Raw genomic sequence first — 19,019 nt, forward strand, 5'->3', positions numbered from 1 at the left:
ACTTCAAGCTCCAGTAACTCTAATTATACACACTTAAAAGCTGTATATGGTTAGTATCTACTTTTGTTTATATATGTGTACTTACGCATATATACATATGTTTATTATATATACATATATGTGTATTGTATATACAATATACACATTGTATATATTGTGTATTGCATATACATATATTCATTATGTATATATACAAATATACATACATATATGTACATTTATATGTACATCTATTTGTTCACAGCAGCTTTGACTCTCAGACTTTAAGCTCTGGGAAACAGATTTTGTGCTTCTGATGACTTAGAATCATGGAAATACCAAACACAGGAGCTAAGAAAGCACCTAGGGATCAGCTAGTTCCATATTATCCAAGTACCGCATAGCTACCCCTGGGGCTAAGTGAGATGATTTTAGGTAAAATGTACACACGCATTTTATAGGTTTTTATATTTCTATATGTACTTTAATACATAAAACATAGCTTATATACGAGGGAAAGGTATAATTAGGTATATATGGCCCAGGATTTCATAGATTTATTAAAATCCATATAAATAATTGAGGATCTATTTTTGTTTTTAAAAATGTATCAGTGTATATACTTCCGTTGTATTCTAATGTATAAAAATACATTGTCTTAAATTTTAAAAGTAAATTGTTAAAGGCTGGAGTTGTGGCTCAGCGGTAGAGTGCTCACCTAGCATGTGTGAGTCTCTGGCTTCGATCCTCAGCACCACATAAAAATCAATAAATAAAGTTATTGTGTCCAACTACAACTAAAAAATAAACATTTTTTAAAAATTAATTGTTAAAAGAACAAATATATTAATATCATTATCATAGCACATACATATAGCAAAAATTGCAAGAACTGTTTACAGATAACTGAGGTTTACAGAACTAGAATTAGATTTTAGTTCTAGAACTCATAGTTGATGAAACTGAAATATCAGCATGTTTCAAAGAACTTAAAGTACCATGGATCACAGGATGTATCTTAATTTTTGAAGTGCTACTATATGAGGGAATCTAAGAAATAAATGAAATATGAAAGTAGGTTAACCAAAATCAGACATCTATAATTAAAAGAGGTTAAAGAGTAATTTCTTCTCTCAGGGCAGTTCTACTTCAATAGGTGATAAAGTGTTGATCTAAAGGAATATTATTCTCCTGATGGAACTTCAGGTACTTCCTATGGCAGGTAGGTGGGTGGAATAGTTTCAGGAAGAAGACTTTCCCTGATAACACCCTTGTAGAGGACAACCTTTTCCCCTCTAAGATCTTCCCACCAGAGATCACCAGATCACTATCTGTAGGTGAGTTGGGTCATTATTTAGTGCAATGAGAGACTGAGAGTGGGATTTGGGTTTATGCTGCATGATTTTGAGGAGAGTTCGAAGAAGTTGGGCTGCACTCTGGATTATTAGATGCTGTCAGAAAGCAAAGGCAATTCAGTGGTTTGGTATCTCTTATCTAGAAGGTAAAAGAAACAAAGGTGAGCTAATGCTGGGATTTAGAAGCAAGCAGCATTCACTGCGGTCAACCAGGACAAGGGATGTTTGGTCATTTTTGTGATTTGGACAATGTTCATGTTTTGGTCCATGTTCACAGGAGAGTGGTCTGGTCTTTGTCTTGATCCATCAGGAACAGAGAGCAAGTGGTCTGACCTGATGTTAGTGTTCTGTGAAACTGTGTCCAGCAGGAGAATAAGACTTAGCTGTGAGTTCAGGTCAACTCCTGGATGTTGGGGTTACTTTTCTTTTCATGCCTCCTCTATGCAACCTTCTCCTGAACCATCTTGTTCCATTTTGAAAATAAATGCTGGTTGTTAGTAAAAGGACAGCAAGTTGAGCTTTGTAGTATGCTAATGAATTTAAGGCCCACCTTAAACTCTATGATGGCAGATGCTTTTAACTCTGAAATATCAGAGTTAATATTGCCTTGCTATTTTATCTCTATAAAAGAATATAATCTTCAGCCACCCATAACAATCAATATTGTACTCAGTGAAGGGCATAATCCAGGTGCTCATTGGTTAGTCCTACCCCAGCCATGTCATACATATGAATATTTGTCCTACTGAAACATGCTTGGGGTTTCTGTGCTTGGTCATTTGTGTTTACTGATGGTGGCAGAGAGAGAAGAGCATCTTAGAACTCTCTCTAGGCCCAGGATGCTAGCAGCCAGTGCTTTCCCAAAGCTAGAGACAAGTAGCAGGGAATGAAGGTAGATTAGTGTTTCCCAAGAAGCTGAGGGCCAGGAGCTCCCTTTGGGGGTAGTGAAAACATTCTGGAATTAGATATTGGTCATAGTTGTGCAGTCTTGTGAATATATTAAAAACCACTGAATTGGACACTCAAAAGGGTGATTTACAGTATGTGAATTTTACCTCAATTTTTAAAAATTTCTAGAGGGAGTTAATAACAAGAGGGATCCAGCTAATAATTTTCCAGAGAGACACTCTGAGTGGCCATGGTTGGATTTTTGTCTCCTAAATTGTGGAGTTTTTCTAGTTCTTTGGCATTATGGCGGTATTATGGAGTTTGATGTGATTGACTGGCTTAGTAACAAAGGTACTAATGACAATGAAAGCTTTCTTCTCTGGATGAAGATGACTAATAGAATTGGTAATATAAGCAGCATTTTTAAGTCAGTCGTTGTGTATTCAGAAAGGATTTGTACTCCTCTTCTAAAATATTTTGTCACTAATTCTGATGGAAGTCTAATCAGAAGCACTCATAGAATTCATTCCTAAAAGGGTTTCTCTACAGGCCAAAGGAAAGCATATGCACAGCTGTGCGGTGCATATAAGGATGGAACCTTCTGTCTGGCCCTGGGCACACAGGATGGACTGGACACAGCCTGTGGCCAAGATCTTCCAGCGTGGTGGCACCACGGAGCTTTTTCCATCAGCTGGGTGAACCGGCTGGGCTGCATTTTGTTGGTTGGCTTAAGCTGTCTGATTCTATGATAGTGAAAATTAAGACTGCAACTTGGAATCAAAAAGAGAAAAGATACCTTTATTTCTTATTTAGGTAAAAACTCTCAGAGAGGGACTCGGTCTTTTCTTAGGGACTTGTTGAATCCAGGGATAATGACTAGGATGGCATTTGAGCCAGGACAGACGACTGGGGCAGTTACCAGAGCTGCCTCTGGCCCAGGACCTGCTCTGCTCTGCCATTTTGTTTTTGTTTTGGTTCAGGGATTGAACCCAGGGGACCTTAACCACTGAGCGACACCCCCAGCCCTTTTTTTTTTTTTTAAGAGAGAATTTTTTAATAGTTTTTGGCGGACACAACATCTTTGTTGGTATGTGGTGCTGAGGATTGAACCCAGGTCGCACACATGCCAGGCGAGCGCGCTACCACTTGAGCCACATCCCCGGCCCACCCCAGCCCACGCCCAGCCCTTTTTATTTTTTATGTTGAGACAAGGTGTTGCTAAGTAGCTTAAGGCCTCGTTAAGTTGTTGAGGCTGGCTTTGAACTTGAGATCCACCTGCTCCAGCTTCCGCAGCTGCTAGCATTACACACAAGCATCTCTACACATCTCTACTCCAGGCTCCGTCATTTTTTCTCTGGGAGGTATCACATCAAGTGGAATTCTCATGCAAAAAAGAGCTCCCCAGTAATTGTGGGCTTCCAAACATTTTAAAATGTGAGCACACCTTTTTTGAAAGAAACAAAAACATAAACTTCTGCATAACTATTGATTGATAAAATGCATAACCATAAATAGATCAAATAATTCAATAACACTTTAAAATGATTTTGTATTTCAACAACTACACCATTATCTATATCCACAGGAAACAAAATAATAGCATTTACTCTGTTTAGACACTAATCCTCTCTACCATCAGATTTTCAAAGATTTAAAACTGCTATCCTACTTTGTGTTGGTGAGAAGGTGACAAACTCCCACACTCTGGATAGGATAGGAATTTGGTATGGTCTTTTTAGAAAGATATTGGGAAATATCTATCAAAAATTTATATATATATATATATATATATATATATATATATATATATATATATATATATATATTCTCTTTTAGCTGTTCCATGTCTGTAAAATTATCCTACACAGGTTTATAAAAGGAATGAGGATGTTCATTGAAAAGCCCCTTATGAGATATAAAAACTGGAAAAAACAAAAATAACCACCAATGGAGACTGGCTAACTACTCATATAACAGAATACTCAAGAGCCATTAAAGAGATGGAGGTCTCTGACACATCATGAAATTCAAATCCCAGAGTGTGTATGTGGGATGGTCTCATTGATATAAAAAACATGTTTAGGATACATAAAAGCCTACACAGAAGCAAGGGACACTTCTTAGCTTTACACTTAGGATTTCTCAAGTTTAAGTACTATATGGATCCTGTAAAGGGAAATAGTTCCTTAGTTACTCATTATGGTCTTAAAATTTTTTATCCTAAATTTTACTTATGTAGGTACAAGTTTTAGAAATCAGTGTGCCCTTTCTGCTTTTAGCACTAATAGAAATATAACTCCAGGGCTGGAGTTATGGCTCAGTGGTAGAGTGCCTCCCTAGCACATGTGAGGCACTGGGTTCAATCCTCAGCACCACATAAACATTGATAAATAAAATAAAAAAGGTATTGCGTCCATCTACAACTAAAAATGTACATATACAAAAGAAACATAAATCCAAAAGCAATTTAATTTATAAATTAAAAGCTTCTAAAAATCTAGGAATTTTGAGCCATGATGTGCAAAAATGAGATCTCTGATGGAGTTAAAATTGCAAAAAGGTATCACCTCAGGTACACAGGCATATTAATTTTTTTGCTTTTGACCTTGAAAATACTTCATATTGCTATTATATTGTAAAATTGCCAAAACTTCAAGTCTATGTTTGGCATTTGAGATAATCAGACCACCTTAAACTAAAACTATGGACCAATTTTAATGATAAGACACCTGAAAACTCTAAATTGGTTTTGTTTCCTTAAAATTAAGGTTCATGTTTGATGGTTTTTTTAATAAGCATTAAATATTTTGGGAAACAGGAAATAATATATGAATCTGCTTGTTGAGAAAAGGCATAATTTCAACATAGAGTTCACAAAGTTTGGAAAGAAAATGATTCTATTTTGTCTATAAATGCAGTGTTTAAACTCCTCCCAGCACTATGTCCTGTGGCCTTCAGATGGCCCAAATGCATCATCTTCATGTTGTCAGCTTCTGGTCTTTTCTCATTATCCCTCATTAATTAAACTCATTTTACTCATTTTAATTATGTTAATGTTCAGGATGTCACCTTGAATTATCAATTTATTAAATAATTTTAAGAATTTTAAGTCTTTGTATATGAAATTGCCATTCAACTGCAAATTGTCACAGCCAGTGAGAAGTTTTGTCATGATAACTAGAAAAAGTATTCAACCTAAGGGTTCCAGTATCATTTTGACATTGGGATCTGCCAACTTTGTGGCTGTCAGACTTGCTTTTGTGACTCTTTCAAGGTTAAAAATCAGAGAATGTTCAAAATGATTATGGCATAAGTGGAAGGATTTTGAGTGATTTTTACATTTTCCTTGTCCTTTCGTGTATTATCTGAAACATTTGAAATGATCGTGATTATTTACATAAACTTAAAATTAAACAAAACAGCTAATTTTGTTATGGAAAAGAATTTTTTAAATGCTGTCAGTTTATCTCTTGACGCTCAAAGATTATAAATGCAAGTGAAAAGGAGAGTGACACAGATGTGACCTAGCATTGAGTTAGATGCAGTCATCTTTTAGAATTTGGATGATGGAGTTTTCCTTATCCAATCATCTAGAGGGCTATCCCTATGAACAGATAAAATTAAAAATAAATTTGTGTAAAATACCCTAGAGGTACTTAGACCTGGTTAAAGAAATACTTTATATCCTTTTATGTGTCTTAAAGTTTTCATAATAAGCAAGATAAAAACAAAGTGGCACCATCTTCCAATATCCCACCTTTCCAATATCCCCCACTCCTCCCACCTCCTTTCTAGGGTTTTCTGTCCCCTTCTATGCTGATTAGAGCCCTACTGGTTACCTTGAGATGATCTTGACTTCCAGGACCGTGCTTTGATCTTATACAACCAGTGCATGAACACCAACCCTGGAGCATTACCAAGACAGAAAAGAACAACAGACCAAAGATTGAATGCCAAACAGAAAGCTCAGTGCTTTTAGGATTAGGGGTGGGAGAGAGTTCGGAGTTTTAAAGCCTAAAACCATATGCTCCATATTAAGAAAGCCAAATTTCTTAGTGTTGCTGATTGGTACAGATATCTGGTCTTGCAGTTGGTGGACACTGGGCCACCAGGACAACAGATAAACCATATTTTCTGCATGGGTGATATTCCTAAGTCCAAATTCTGGAACCCAGCCAGATTTACAGCAAGATGATTTGATCGGGCTTTGTCAGCATCCACAGATGCCTTAAAACACCCACTACACAAGATAGAAGAGACCTTAAAATTTTGCTAGTTTAATTTTTTCAAATGAAGAGAAAAGGAAACTCATAGTGATTATTATTTGTCCAGTAGATTCATTGAAACTAGAATCCAATTCTCTTGACTTAACTCTTTGAAATTACAGTGCATCACAAATGCATCTTAAATGAGATAACTACATAGCCTGTATTCAGCCAGATGTGGTAAGTAGCACCCACTGAGCCAGAGTTTTGTCAAAGAGTTGCCTTTTATTAATGTCTCCCTCTGTTTCCTCTTTCTTAGGCTGGGTTCCCAGAAGAAGACCCTGAGACCAGGATTCTTGTGCTACCCAAGTGTTAAGAAAGTGCTCTGAGAAACCCAAAAGGGAAATGAGGCAAGCAGGACCCAGAAGGAAGGTGTTTTAGTCAACTTTTTTGCTGCTGGCTCTAAAGGACCTGACCAGAACGAATCACACCCATCTGTGATTTCCTTCCTGTTAGGGTTTGGATGCAAAGTGTCCTCCAAAAGCTCATGTGTGAGACAGTGCAAGAAGGTTCAGAGGAGAAATGATTAGGGGAGGAAAGTTAATATGAAGGCTCATGGTTTCAGAGGTCTTAGTCCATAGAAGGCTGGCTCCATTCCTCGGGGCTGGAGGTGAGGCAAAACATCATGGTAGAAGAGTGTGGCAGAGGGAAACAGCTCACATGATGATGCAAAAGCAGAAAGACTCCACTCTCCAGATACAAAATATATACCCCATAGCCATCCCCCTAGTGGCCCACTTCCTCCAGCCACATCCCACCTGCTTCTAGTTACCACTCAGTTAATTCCTATCAGGGATTAAATCACTGATTGGGTTAAGACTCTTACAACCCAATCATTCTCCTCTAAAGCTTCTTGCACTGACTCATATGGGAGCTTTTGGAGGACACCTGACATCCAAACCATAACAGAAGGGAAATCACAGATGTGTGTGATTTGGACAAAGTCTAGAGGAAGGACCTTTGGAGTAGAAATTATGCTTCAGAAATTTGTCCTCCTGATTTAAGGTAAGAAAACCAGCCCACACACCCCTGGGTCCTGATGGAGGACCTGCTGCAGTAGCTTAAATTCCTGGCACTTATGGCCCTACAGGGGCAACTCCAGGGAGAGAGCTCCAGGGGCCATAGGAGACACATGCCAGGGCAACAACACACAACATTGAACAGGGGACCACAGGGATGTGGGGAGCAACAGTAGTATCCACGACACCCCCAAATTTCATAGTCCAATCTTCTGTCAGATCATTTCCCTTTTCTTCATAAAAATGTGTTGCACACCTGTAATCCCAGCAGCTTGGGAGGTTGAGGCAGGAAGATCTTGAGTTCAAAGCCAGCCTCAGCAAAAGTAAAGTGCTAAGCAACTCAGTGAGACCCTGTCTCTAAATAAAATAGGGCTGGGGTTGTGGCTCAGTGGTCAAGTGTCCCTGAGTTCAATCCCCAGTGCACCCCCCACCAAAAAAAAAAAAGCATGATAAAAATGAATCTTCTAGATCAGGAGTTGGTAAACTTTTTCAGTAAAGACAAGTAAACATTTTAGATCTGTTTTAACTACCACACTCAACTCTGCCAAAGCAGCTGCAGACAACATATAGACAAATGGGTGTAGCTACATTCCAGGAATATTTTGTAGACACTAAAATTTGAATATCACATAATTTTCACATCATGAAATGTTCTTCTTTTGAAAATTTTTCAAACATTTAAAGATGTAAAAGCCACTCTTTGCTTGCAGGCCATATAGACAACAGGCATTGAATTGAATTTGACCTGTGGACTGAGTTTGCCAACCTTAGCTCTAGGTCAGTGGCTTTCAGACTCTTCTTGACCGTGAGCGTAAGAAAGGCATTTGATTTTGTATTAAATCTAGAACATACCCGCACACATATACCCAATCTGCAATTAAAACTAAAATTTCTTAAAAAAATAGTTCTTACCTGCTCTATAAACAACAAACTCTGGTGGGGTTTTTTTTTCCTTTTTATTTCATTTTGTTTTATTTTTCGATGCTGTTGTGACCCTCTGGATTGCTCTTCCAACCCTCCCCCCACCATGGGTCATGTCATCTCCAGTTTGAAAAACCACTGGAGGTCAACTGAAGTCTATGTTCTGGGGTGTGGTGGTATCCAGTCCCAGTGGCCGGTTTGTATTCATCTACGCTGACGTTACTTGGAATTTGCCAGTAAATAACATGAAGACAAAAAAAGATCCTATCACAAACCTGTCAAGGGCAGCATGACAGGATCGCCTGCCTCAACCTGCCTAGCACCAGGTGTTTCAGCAAGTTTCAGATGGCTCCCTGTCTCTCTTGATATGTGATGCAGAAATTTCATTTGAACTGAGCAGAATTCAGAGCAAACAGGGAATTTAAAGCAACTGCAGGCCCCAGCCCCAAACCTCAAGTTTGGCAGTTCCGAAGAGGCTTTGGACCATTTGCAATATAGCCATGTTTGCCACCAGCTGAGGTATTTGAAAAGTGTGACAGTTTCAAATATTAACCTCCTGGTGTAATTCAGCCTAATATTAAAGTAGACCAGACCATGGAATGCCTCTAAAAACAAAACAGAACAACAGTGATTGGAAGACAAAATATGGAGTGTCTAAAGTATTTTCTTCTAATGGAGGATGGCCTCAGACTCTTCATTTTGGATTCAAGGATCATAGGATCTGGGAAGCAGGCATTAGGTGAAACTTGGCCTTCATCATTTCCCATTGTCCATTTCTCCCTTGTCATTTTCCTCTGGGCTCCTGGTCTTGCTTCCCTGCCTAGATTTTTTAATTGACACATAATTATGGTACTTTTTTATGGGATACAGCGTGATATTTCAATACGTGTAGCCCATGTGTGTGATCAGATCAGGATCTTATCTAGATTTTAAAGGTGGGAGGAGAAAGACAGGGAGGGATCAATTTGAAAACCTATTAAAAGAATTCATGCTCATCCCCATTTTCAACATCCTCCTTCCTAACCTCCCCCGCACCCCCACCCCATGCATGTGGACGCATGCTCCTTTCCCTCTCTAACTGCAGTTCAGTTCAGTTGAAAACTGCGATTGTGAGGGTTGCATGGCTAGTTCCCAGGGATACAGTAGTGAATGAGATAGGAACCTGTGGTTGATGAGCACAGAATATAGGCCTCCAGGAGAGTGAGATGACTTGTGCAGTTCTCTGTAGCCATGAAGCCACCAGTAATCCTGGAGGTGTAGCCGTCCATCATTCCTCACAAGCACAGCCATGGGCTGCCTTCCAGGGTTAGGCTCCACCAGCAGAAGCCTCTGACTTCTGCAGTCCCAGCTCTTCCTCTTTAGGTGCAAAAAGACATAAACTCTTAATAATTACAGGGGAGAGCATCTTCGAAAAAGTTCATCCATGATAAACACAAATAAAGCAGTACTTGAAAAATATATTCCAGGATAACCTAGAAGGTGAATTCTCAGGAACTTTATTTTTCTTCTCTAACATGTTACCTTTAAAGTATGTAAAAAGTATGTCATAAATATAATAGCTATAAAATTTATATATGTGTACATGAGCTTATACATTATAGGTATTTCATTTATGTGTGATTGTAATAACTTTTTAAAAAACTTATATTGTGGGCATCTTTGCTTATTTTTGCAGTAGCTGGCTTTCCATTGTGTGACGATACAGTTAAATTGCTTTCAGTCTTTTAGTTCTGAATACAGCGCTACAGCCACCCATTTTAAACATTTGCTTTTATGTAGATGCACGAAATAAGCACAGGATAAACTCTTGGAGGTTAGGTTATTTCTTCAAAGATTATGAACACGTCATGCCAGATTACTCTTACCCAATCAAGACGTAAAATTTCTCTACAACCCGATATGCTATAAGTTTTTAAATCTTTGCTAATCTAATGATGGAAAAATTAATCTTCATTATTTTTTTAATCTGCATGCTCAAGGGTGCTATTGAGTTTGGCCATATATTCCCATGTTTATTGGCAATGTACCTTGTTTTCATTTTTATGAGAAAATTATAAGTCACTGGGTTCCTTTAAAAGTCATGATGTTAAAATGTATAGTTCAGTGGTTTTAGTATATTCACAATTTTATACCGCCATCACCATTATCTAATTCCAAAACATTTCCATTGTCCCCCAAAACACTCCACACCCACTCTCCAGTCCCTGTCAACCACAAATCTATCTCCCTGGTTTTGGCTACTCTGGACATTTCCTATAACTGGAACCAGATAATGTCTGACCTTTGTGATTGGCCTCTTTAACTTATGACAATATCTCCACCCATGTTGTAGCATGTATCAGGACTTTATTCCTTTTTTGTGGCTGAACAATATTTCCTTGTATGAATGTACCACATTTTGTTTATCCATTCAACAATTGATGTACATTTGGGTTATTTCCATCTTTTGCATATTATGAATAATTTTGCTGTGAACCTTTGTGCACAGTTTTTATATGAACATATATTTTCCATTCTCTTGAGTCATGGAATTGCTGGGTCACATGGTAACCCTGTTTAACACTTTGAGGAGTTGCCAACTGTTTTACACAGTAGCTGTACCATTTATATCCCATTAACAATCTATGAGAATATAATTCTACATTGCCGCAGGCCGGCTGCAGCAAAATAACCGGGGGGTGACGAATAACTTCTGTAGATTGATGCAGCAGGAATAGGAGCCATTTATTGTAGGGCAACAGAGCTATTTATACATTTTGCACAGCTTATCTTAATTAGCATAAACTAGATACATCAGTCAACCAATAAGGAATCTCCACACTTAATGGCTCGCTTTTGTTACTTCTCAAACCACTCCCTCTGACATTTTGCCAGGCACCATCCAGACTTGTTTACGAACTCTAACATTTCTCTGGCAAAATACCAAGTGTTATTTTTGACTTATTTACAGACCTTAACACTACATAACCTCATGATACTTATTTTTCTACTCATTTATTTTATAAAAAATTATAACCATCCTAGTATATAAAGTGCTATCTCACTGTGGGTTTTTTTTTTTTATGTAATACTTTATTTATTTATATCTGGCACTGAGGATCGAACCCAGTGCCTCACACATGCTAGGCGAGCATTCTACCGCTGAGCCACAACCCCAGCCCCTCACTGTGGTTTTTATTTGCATTTCCCTAAAAACTAATGAGACAAAGCAGGCTTTTTGTGCTTATTGGTCATTTGTATATTTTCTTTGAAGAATATCTATCCAAGCCCACTTTAAAATTGGCTTGTCTTTTATTGATGAGTTTTCAGCATGCTTTGTATATCCTGGATATTAGGCCCTTAGCAAGATACAAGATTTGCAAATAGTTTTCTTCCATTCAGAGCATTGTCTTTTCACTCCCTGCCCCAGTACTGGGGATTAAATCCAGGGCCTCATGCATGCTAGGCAAGCACTCTACCACTGAACTGCATCCCCAATCCTTTCTTTATTTTATTTTGAGAAAGAGTCTCACTAAGTTGCCCAGGCTGGCCTCGAACTTGTGATCCTCCTGTCTCAGTCACTTGAGCAGCTGGGATTATGGGTGTGTATGACTGTGCCTGGCTCTTTATTTTCTTAATAATGTCCTTTGACATGTAACAATTTTTAAGTTTGAGAAAATTCAATTACCCTGTTTTTCTGTTTGGTTGCCATACTTCTAGTGTCAGATCTAAAAAATCTTTGGCTATCCAAGGTCACAAATGTTTACACTTTTGTTTTCTTCTAAGAATGTTATAGTTTTGTCTTTTACATTTAAATCTCCAACTTATTCTCATCTAACTTTTTTATGTGGTGTGAGGTAGGGGTACAAATTCATTTTTTTACATGTCAATATCCAGTTGTCATTTACTGAGAGGGGAAAGAAGAGGGCAGTAGCAACAAGTTTAGCAGGGAAAAAAATGGTTTTAGGTATGTTGAATCTGAGATGTCTATTGAACTTCAAGGAGAAATTTCCAATGTATCATTGGATACAAAAACCTTGAGTTCAGTGAAAACATCTGGCCTAGATAATTGAATGTTGGAGTTTTCTGTGTATAGGTGATATTTAAAAATTAAAATTGGCATAAACTCATCAGGGCAGTGAACGTACATAAAATGAAAAAAAAAAAAAGAGGCTCTCTAACACTTGGATGTCAAGAACATGAGGAGGTACCGGAAAAGAAATACATGGCGTGGCTGAAAGGAATAAGAACCGTTCCATGCATGTTGGGGTGCATTCTACATATCTCAAGATGACTGATTTCTAATGTAATAAATCATGCAGGAAACACAGTCTGCATGATTTCAAATTTAAAAAGAAAGTAATGGAAATGCTTTTTATATTGATTGTATTGGTTACATACATGTCAAAACTGATCAAATCGCATACTTCAAATATGTGCATTTTATTGTAGTTTTATTTTACTTCAATTTTACCTCAGTAAAGCTATGGGGCGGGGGGAGAATAGTTCCATGATGCCCATGTCAAATCAATGCCCTTATGTTACACTCTAGAAGGCTTCCTGTAGTTTCTAATGCCATACTGCCATCAATCCTGCACTGGCTGAGAAGTGTATAGACAGGTCTAACTTCTTCAAGAGCCCAGTCTTACTTACAATGGGGCCAGCAGCTAATGGCCAGAGGACTGGGCAACCTTCTCCTTGTGTGGACTTTCGGTTCTTGTCTGTGTCAGGTTCTTGCACAAACAACACAGGGCCTCTCTCTCTTAGTCTCGCCCTGCTTCCTTTTTCTCTGCCTTATCTCACCTCCACTCTTTTTGTTTGTGCCATTCTGTTTGCTCTCCATACTCTTCACAGTGGAGTATGTAGGATCTTCTTCCTAGAATGTCACATTTTCACCTTTGTCACTGCAGTTGCCAGCATCAAGCAGACTCTACCTTCAAGGACATTACGTAACAATCCCTGACAAAGCGTGTCCTCCAAAGTCCCTTTGGAACAAGGTTACAGGCACCTCCTGACTTTTGGAAACTTCCAGTATGACAGAGGACGACATGACAGAAGATGAGGAGCAAGACCTGGATGCTGCAGCTGTCAACCCTCATATCCAGAGCCCTGTCCGTGGTCTGTCACCCCAGGGCCCACCTGCTGTGGGCCTGCATCACCAATTAGCCTTTCAGCCATTCTGGAAGGAGCCAGATCAAGCCAAGGGGCCTGCTTGGGTTTGATCACCCTGACTGCCAAATTGTGCATCTCTTCGTATCTTATCAAAAGTGGGATGACACCAACAAGGCACATGGGTATCCTGGGCCTCTGTGGGGCATGTGAACAGATGTGTGTGCTGGTCCATCTTAGCCCGATGCTTCTCAGTGGAAGCTCTATGAGCAATTTGGGAAAGACAGCTCTTCATTGTATAGGATTGTTCCAAGCACTACAGGATGTTTCATATCCCTGTTTCATTCCACCAAAATTCCAGTAGCACCCAACAGTCTCTGCAACAATGAAAGCAGCCCTGCACTTCCCTACACAAGTCTGCCCCAGGTTGAGAGTCTACAGAGCTGACCTTTCTTTTGCTGCTATAGATCCCCTCTCCTCGGCAGTATTTTTATCTTTGAGAATAAGAATTCACAGGGTACACAGAATTCTAAAGATCTCCCCCAAGATTCCCATCTCCTTATAAGTCAAATGAGAATCTAGGTACAGCTGTGAGAGGACTTTGCAGATGTAATTAAGGTGACTAGCCAGCTGAATTGAAAATAGAAAGATTATTCTGGATTACCCAGGTGGGCCTAATGTGATCATACGAGCCCTTTAAGGCAGCAGCAAAAGGCAGAAGAGTCAGCCAGAAGGATGAGGCAGAAGAGGAAGTCAGGAATATTTCATTGCTAAAGGGGGAGGTGCACATGAAAAGTCTGAGAAGAAATGCAACAGCCTCTAAGAGAAAAGAGTGGCAGCCAATAGAGCAGCAGGGACATCAGTTCTACAACCACAAGGGACTGCACCTGAATGAGCTCAGAGGTAGATGCATCCAGAGCCTCCAGAGGGGAACACAGCCCAGACAACACCTCGGTTTCAGCCTGTGAGAATCTGAGCAGAAGGAAGATCAAGCAGAATGCACATACCTGGACTTCTGACCTGCAGAACTGTGAGATCATAAATGGTTGCTGTTAGCTCAATTCACAATAACTACACTGTGGAAGCAACCTAGAAGCCCTTCAATAGACGAATGGACAGAGAAACTGTGGTATATATACACAATGAAATATTGCTCAGTATTAAAAGAGAATAAAATGATGGCATTTGCAGGTAAATGGATGGAGTTAGAGAATATCATGCTAATTGAAGTAAGTCAATCCCCAAAAACCATAGGCCAAATGTTCTCTCTGATAAGGGGATGTCAAACCTTAATGTGTAGCGGGGGTGGGGCATGGAAAAAATGGAGGAACTTTGATTGGGCAAAGGGAAGGGAAGGGTAGAAGGGAGCGTGGGGGCAGCAAAGATGGTGGAATGAGATGGACACCATTACCCTAGATACACGTATGACTGTACATATGGTGCAACGCTACATCGTGTACAACCAGAGAAATGAACAGTTGTGCTGCAATTGTGTACAATGAATCAAAATGCATTCTGCTGTCATGTATACCTAATTAAAATTAATTAATTAAATAATTTTTAAATGGCTAATGTTTAAGATGCTAAATTTGTGGCAATTTGTTATAGCAGCCATAGAACACTGATACACCCTCCCAAGAAACTGTTTCTATCTGTAAATAGCACTTATGGTGAGGAAATGTTTCCTAATTTTTTGCACTAGGATCTGTTACTCTATGCCTCGCACCATCAGATTCGATTTTATTTCTTACAGCCACATAGACAGCCATGCTATATATATTGAAGCTCATCTGAGCCTTCCTTTCTGTGGAACAAACAGTCCCTGTGCATTCTTCATCCTGGTTAGTTTTCTCTAAATAAACCATGTTTCATTGAAATCTCTGGATTTGCATTCTAGGTAATTGGGAATTTACTGACAACAAAGTTTTTAAGAAGTCTTTCTGAAGTTCTCACTGAGACCCGTCACCCTAACTCTATGTGAGACGCACCACTCAGACTCATCATGCGTGAGTGTATCTCAGTTCATGTGGGGCAAACAGGTGTCCAGATGGGCAATGCCTGCTGGGAGCTCTACTGCCTGGAACATGGGATTCAGCCTGATAGCCAAATGCCCAGTGACAAGACTATTGGTAGAGGGGACGGCTCCTTCACCACCTTCTTCTGTGAAACTGGTGCTGGAAAACATGTGCCCAGAGCCATCTTTGTGGACCTGGAGCCCACTGTAATTGATGAGATCCGAGATGGCCCATACCGAAAGCTCTTCCACCCAGAGCAGCTCATCACTGGGAAAGAGGATGCCGCTAACAACTATGCCCGTGGTCATTACACCATTGGCAAGGAAATCATTGACCCTGTAATCGACCGGATCCTCAAGCTGTCTGACCAGTGCACAGGACTTCAAGGCTTCCTGGTATTCCACAGTTTGGAGGGGGCACCGGCTCTGGCTTCACCTCCCTCCTGATGGAGCAGCTCTCTGTGGACTATGGCAAGAAATCCAAGCTGGAGTTCTCCATCTACCCAGCCCCTCAGGTGTCCAAAGCCATGGTGGAGCCCTACAACTGCATCCTGACCACCCACACGACCCTGGAGCACTCAGACTGTGCCTTCATGGTGGACAACGAGGCCATCTATGACATCTGCCACCACAACCTGGACATCGGTGCCCAACCTACACCAACCTCAACCGCCTCATCAGCCAAATCGTGTTCTCCATCACAGCTCCCCTGCGTTTCGATGGGGCCCTCAACGTGGACCTGACGGAGTTCCAGACCAACATGGTGCCCTGCCTGCGCATCCACTTCCCCCTGGCCACCTGTACGCCAGTCATCTCTGCAGAGAAGGCCTACCACGAGCAGCTGTCGGTGGCAGAAATCACCAAGGCCTGCTTTGAGCCTGCCAACCAGATGATGAAGCATGACCCCTGGCATGACAAGTACATGGCCTGCTGCTTGCTGTACCGCACCGCGGAGATGTGGTGCCCAAAGATGTCAATGCCGCCATTGCTGCCATCAAGATCAAGCACAGCATCCTGTTTGTGGACTGGTGCCCCACAGGTTTCAAGGTTGGCATCAACTATCAGCCTCCCACTGTGGTGCCTGGGGGAGACCTGGCCAAGGTGCAGCGTGGTGTGTGCATGCTGAGCGACACGACCGCCATCGCCGAGGCCTGGGCCCACCTGGACCACAAGTTCAACCTGATGTATGCCAAGAGGGTGTTTGTGCACTGATATGTGGGTGAGGGCATGGAAGAGGGTGAGTTCTCTGAGGCTCCAGAGGATATGGCTGCCTTGGAGAAGGATTACGAGGAGGTGGGCATCGACTCTTATGAGGTCGAGGATGAAGGAGAAGAATAGAACAGCTGCCTGGAGCCTTCTTACTATGTGTATTGAAAATTCCTTTCAAAATAAAGTTTCCTTGCACGGTTTCTTGTCCCCTCTGTGAACGCTTGAGCTTCTGCTGCCTTCCCCTTTGTGCTGCTGCTGCCCTCACTATTTGCTGCTCATGACACTTTTCCCTTCCATGGCTAAAGGTGAGACTTGCCAAGGGGCCCTTGCCAGGCCCAGGAATCATGACCCCAGGGACGTTGATATTAGGTCCTGGGGGGACCCAAAATAGGGAGGAAATGAGGACCAAATCCCCCTGGATCTGTCTATCCAATCACAAACTATTTAAGGGTACGAGTCTTCACTTCCTTTCCAAGTAGGAGTTTTAATCCAGTAGTTTATGTGTTGGAGAATGGACTGCCACTCGGTTATTCCTGCTGCTTCTACATCCACCAACTCTGGAAGCAAGACTTGGGCAAGGCTTTGCTGTGCATTATTAGAGTTTGGGAATGGGGCTGAGCTGGCCCCAAGTTCCCAGGCATGGAGCCACATCATAAGCTTGGGGGGTGGGACGGAACAAGGGCAATCTGGATTTGTTTTGCCTTTGCACTTCTCAGCAGCTTTGCATAGTTTACTGTCTGTCTTGCTTTGCTGGAGCTAGGGCTGTGCCATTAAAAGTCAGGTCGTCTCAAAAAAAAAAAAAAGTCTTTCTGAGCTGGCATGTCTGACTCTTTCATTATAAAGAAGAAATTTTCATCTTTATCACCAAAAAGAAACATCATTTTCTGGACCATCAACCATGCTATTGTCTACCATAGAAGAGCATCATTCAGAATGACCTGAAATCAGGAAAAAGAAGTTGAAAATTGTTGGAAAAGTTTCAAGAGTATGGATCTGTGTGGATATTATAGGTTGGGATAATTAGGATGAAAAGTCAATTTCTTGAGAGGCTGGGGGTGTGACTCAGTGGTAGAGTGTTTGCCTAGCATGTGTGGGGCACTGGATTCGATCCTAAGCACCAAATAAAAAATACAAATAAATAAAATAAAGGTATGGATCCATCTGCAACTAAAAATATATATATATATATATTTTTTAAAGGTAATGATTGGGTAGTTAACAGAAATTTCACTGAGTGAAATAAGCTCAACAGAAAACAGCATCACTTGGGAATTAGAATGCTGTATTTCTTCCATCCAGCTGGGCTTTTGATTAGAATAAGATTTCTTCATTTTTTCTTGGAGCATGGGGCAGTGGCTTTGTCCTGGCTTTGCCATGACATCTGGCAAGGCAGGTGGAACTATTATTGCCATGATTCTCAACTGAAAGTGTTTGAAATCAGCCAGCAGCAGGGTTCAGGACTAAATAGAACAAAAATGGATATCAAGAGGAGGGGTGAAAGCCTTTAAGATTGAAGAAAAACTAACATGAATCACCATTAAAGATATTAAATATTCCACAAAAAGATCACTTGGAATTATACACAGGTGTAAGGAACAAAAGCTATTGGGAATACTTTGGAAGTGACCAAGAAAAACTAGATTCAGTATCTAGAGACTAAGCACTTACCCTGTTTGCTTTGTATTGTAAGTGAACAGTTTCCAGTCTTGTACACATATGGGCATTTTCCTCAATTAAATGTTTAGCACTTTTGGAAGAGTGCACTTTATGATTTCTTTGAGTAAAATAGATATCAAATACTCAGAAAGTACTCAATTAATTGAAGTGAATGAAATTGCCTGTTGACTGGCTCAAAAACAAATTAAGACACTGTTGTTCTAATTAGAATACATATCTCTTGGGAGGACTCTAAATTGAATAAGAAGAAACCATATGTTCCCTATTCCTCTATCCTTCCTCCTTAAATGATCCACTGCTCTGTGGTGACTTCTGCATTAGAATTGTCTGGGGATGCTGATTAAGAATGAAGAATTCAGGGGCTGGGGATATAGCTCAGTTGGTAGAGTGCTCACCTTGCATGCACACAGCCATGGGTTCAATCCTCAGCCACACACACACACACACACACACACACACACACACACACACAAAGAACAATTCAGGGCTGGGTATATACCTCAATATAAGAGTGCTTGCATATCATGCATGAGGTCCTAGGCCTAATCACCAGTACTGGAGGGAAAAAAAAATGACGATTCTATACACCACTGCTCTATATCCT

The 19,019-nt window shown here is 40.4% G+C and overlaps 1 pseudogene; it reads left to right on the top strand.

Annotated features, from left to right (window-relative positions):
• The first annotated feature begins 15,517 nt into the window (after positions 1–15,517).
• LOC113182968 (tubulin alpha-4A chain pseudogene) lies at positions 15,518–16,867 on the top strand (annotated as a pseudogene).
• Positions 16,868–19,019: the final 2,152 nt, after the last annotated feature.

Source organism: Urocitellus parryii, chromosome 1, assembly GCF_045843805.1.
Source record: "Urocitellus parryii isolate mUroPar1 chromosome 1, mUroPar1.hap1, whole genome shotgun sequence".
In the NCBI taxonomy this organism is placed as follows: Eukaryota; Metazoa; Chordata; class Mammalia; order Rodentia; family Sciuridae; genus Urocitellus; species Urocitellus parryii.